Genomic DNA, 4151 nt, shown 5'->3' with positions numbered 1-4151 from the left:
CTACTCAAGTTGAAGCAATGCCTTTAAATAATGAGCATAGACCTTATATTAAGTATGCAGAAGCTCTGAGAAACTGGTAGTGTATGCTTAAATGCCATCAGTGCAATAGCTGAATTGTTAGATTTTGAAAGTGTTCGTGTAGTGAAATTTACAACATAAACAAATGTAGTTTTTTATCGTTATTGGAGCTTTGCATGTGGTCAAACTTCCGCTTAACTGTCGCGAGTTCTTCACTGATTTGTGATTAGTCTGGAGGCAAGCGAGGATAATGTTACTAAAACCACATCCGGAGGAGTGATACCTGCGCGTACTATGGATTCGATTACGATATTTGAATAAAATTCCTCTTTTCTTCGGCCAGCTTTCCTTCATTTGGACATTGTTGCTAAAGGATGAATGATGCCCCGTAGTGTGTACATTCCGTTTGCTAATCTCCTTTTGTGAAGTGCTTAACTCAAAGAAAAAGCTAAAAATGTATATCAATATTTTCATGGCAGTTTTTGAAGGATAAATTAGATTCTTTTCTATTTGGTTTGACCTCACAGTTGGTCTTTGCGTTCACGGTGGTATCCAATATCTTTGCGGACTCAGCATTCCTTCGGTCATGGTTTAGAGGGTAGCACAATCACTGAAAAATGTCTTTTGCTCTTAGTTTTGCTCCTCTGAAGGAATTAGGTAGTTGGATAATTGTTTGAGTGTGTAGCAGTCAAATGGCAGGAGGCAGTGGTAAAGGTATTTAATTTTGTTATGGATTGAAAACTAACTGTACCTTCTTCGGTTGAATTTGACTTTGTGTATGACTGTTTGTAAAACAAATTGCAAGACTTGATTTTAACGTGAGGTAGCCAAGTGGGCATACTCAAATAGCATTGGAAATGACCAGCTCCCTATGCTGCCGAGGCAATTTTTTGAGCATTAAAATGAATAAAGAAGGATGAATGCTTCAAAGACGGATTTGAGTATATATTTGTAAAGGTTAATCTGCACTTTAGGAAATCCACATTTTGGAGCTAGGAGAACAACGATCTTAAATCTGGAAAGGGAAGTAAATGAGTCTGGCGCGGAAGTGTTACAAAGTGACAGTCGGGAGGACGAAATAGGCAACAGGAAATTAGTTCACTTCAGAATACACCTCCATAAAAGTGTATGCGTAGCGTGTCAAGTCTTTCCGGCAAGAGCAGCATAAAAGGATATTTACAGCTAACACATGATAGACCTGATAAGCCAAAACGGAGGTAGCAGAGACCGCAGGCATTGAAGACCTGCACGGAAAATTTGCACGTCTTGGTCATTTCCTAGTCTCGGCCATTGCAATATAATCGAGAACTCACGAAACGCCCACTAGGATAAAACTATACTTCAAATGAGACATTTGTTAGTGTCGGAGTCGGCGATCCATCTGCTGACTTTGAAGTTTTTTCCTTTGTTAATCTCAGGTGGGGAGAAATTGAGAGATAGCCATTGGTTTTGCACTGCCTAAGGCTACAACAGCCACTGTGAATCAACTTAAACACAAGCGCTTTGCTTGTTGAAATTTACATGTACTTGAGGTAGTGCCACGCACCTCAATTGGGCCCATTTAACTACCATGGTCGTGGCGTCAGTACCCAATGTTAGCAAAGTCCACAACACTTTATACGGAACAACATCAAACTAAACTCGGTAGAACTTGATCGATGTGCCAAATTAAATGGGGCTTCACTGCTACTTAAATGCTAAGTACTCATCGATGCAGACACCTGCAAAGGAGGACCTTCTCTCAACTGCGCATCCAAATTTGAAGATTGTCAGGAAAGTTGCGAAAAGTTGTAAACTAATGTGGCTTTAGCGCCTCTTCTGGTAATGTAATTATTTACAGAGTGTGTGCCGAGGTTCTTGTGGACCTTTCGAACAGATAACCAATACGCTACGAGACCAGAACAGACTCCTTTATCGACCGATAAATGTGGATTAGTTAGCAATGAGGAGCATGTTACGAACGCATGTCCGCATTCTTTTCACTTACCGTTTAATCGACTCCCTTGGCTGCATTTTCACTCCTATCTAGAATGAGTGCAAGTTGGCGCGATCGACTTGGTGTGGTTCATAGGCATTTAAAGTCCAACTAATGCAAACTAGCGTAATCAATCAGGAGTGGATAAGCAAAAGTAGGATACTTTTTTCAGGATTCTTTTGCAAAAGTAGCCACAAAAAAGTGATGCTTAGCAGGTAATCCAAACCGGAAATTTTTATGCCGTGGCAGACATAAAATACCACTTGGCAATGCCTAAGTATCAGCACCTATTCAATTGGCCCGTTTCGAATAAAATCAACTGTAAACACCTATGTGAATGATGCTTTAACCTAGGTCCATAGTTTGCATATCATCCTCCCCTAAAAATGCCTCAACTTATACAGATTTCTTTCTTACATGTCAGTCATTTTACTTAGAATTTAATGCCGTGAATAGCCAGTAAATTCCTTTTATGACGCCATGGGATAGTCACCAGATATTGAAGCAATTTTGCTCGCTGATATCGCTAATTTAGCGGCAAGTTTTTAATGCTAACCTTAGCAGTCAAGTCGCTTAGGCAGATCACGGATTCCTGTTACAAACTTGCTAACTTAAGAAGTGGACATTGCTTGATTAATGCAGTGCACAATATCATACTTAGTGGTAACACTCCAGTTATCCTTACATGTAATACTGGGCACACTTGACTACACGTAGGTTTGTCGGCGAACCACAGGAAGACTTGCAGGCTGGAGGCATGGGATATGCATGAGCAGGACCTTATACCACTGCGGTAACATCAGCATCATGAGAGAGGAAAGAGCTCTACTCACTCAGCTACAATATCCTCCAGTTTCCAGTCTTGGAGAGCGTTGAGTAATAGAAATGTGTTGCTATACCAACTTCCTAGCTGGATCAATGTAGTCGATCATTCAGAGCACTACAGTCGTCATTGGAAGCGGCGGAGCTGCAGATCTCGCTTGGGCACTTTACGACGTACCGCTCAGCGCATCGAGCGTACTTGACTACAATGCTCGAACAACACCATGGTTGACGAACTCTTTAAGTAAAGCATAAGGGCTGCCTGCATAAGCATCCTTGCTGACAATGTATTAGAATATTCATATGAGGTCCTCGAGGAGATCGAAAGATGGACCTTTTAGTAATGTTTATTGGACAAACACTAGATAATTTTGTTTTTAAATCAACCGGATCATTCCTCATCAATTTAAGAGTGTATAAATTTGCTTTTTTGTTGATTATTCCTGCTACGTCTATCTATTTAAAGAAGTGCTTGGCTATTCTCCTTTTGTCTATCATGGATGTTAGCACGGCTCTATTTCTTAAAGTTAAAAACGTTAGTAAATGACTGTACTTGCAGTTTTTACAGACAACTTCACTCTTGGTTATGCGCCGATCATGAACGCATACTTCTTCGCAGAATCGATTGCTGACCTAAAGCTCGAATTGATCTCCTTCTTAGCACTACCATTTGGACAAATGCGTTTCGACTCATTACATCATTGCATCTACTTGCATCATCGTTTTTTTCCTCGGTGTCACTTCATTGAAAAATCTCACAAGAAGCAGTACCAGACATGACAGTATAACAATTACCTCAACGCATATGGATTAGATCGGGCATAACATTGCACAGAACAGAGAAGACCTAGACTTCGGAACACAGCGGTATCAAGGTGAATGTAGCAATGACAGAAGCATGAAATGAAATGATATTTTGCACAACTCTGACTCGAAAGGAGGCTGCATTTCTATTTGTGGGAAACGGAAACATCGACGAGCAAGCAATTGCGCGAAGGTGGCACTTAGTGTGACACGCAAAGGCTGCTTTCTAAAACGACTCCACCGATTTTGGACAACTGTGAAGATTTCTAAATCCTTCACACAACTTTAAGTGCAATCTCGATATAGCCCTTTTAAACTTTCAGAAGAGTGTTTAACCACTTTGCCTGACATAAGCTGTTAAACAGTGTTGCAGGTTGATGTTTGCAGCTTAATGGATGCCTACTTACTTCCTGCAGCTGAAATGAGGAACTGAGGGCAAGCACAATTAGACCAAAAAGACTCGGGAAATCAAGTGTCATATTCACCATATGAATGCGTTGATTATCTACCCAATATCTTGTTTAAATTAGAG

Source organism: Echinococcus granulosus (genome assembly GCF_000524195.1).
Source record: "Echinococcus granulosus chromosome Unknown EG_S00039, whole genome shotgun sequence".
NCBI classification, from domain to species: Eukaryota; Metazoa; Platyhelminthes; class Cestoda; order Cyclophyllidea; family Taeniidae; genus Echinococcus; species Echinococcus granulosus.
Note: the sequence above shows the minus strand (reverse complement) of the source record.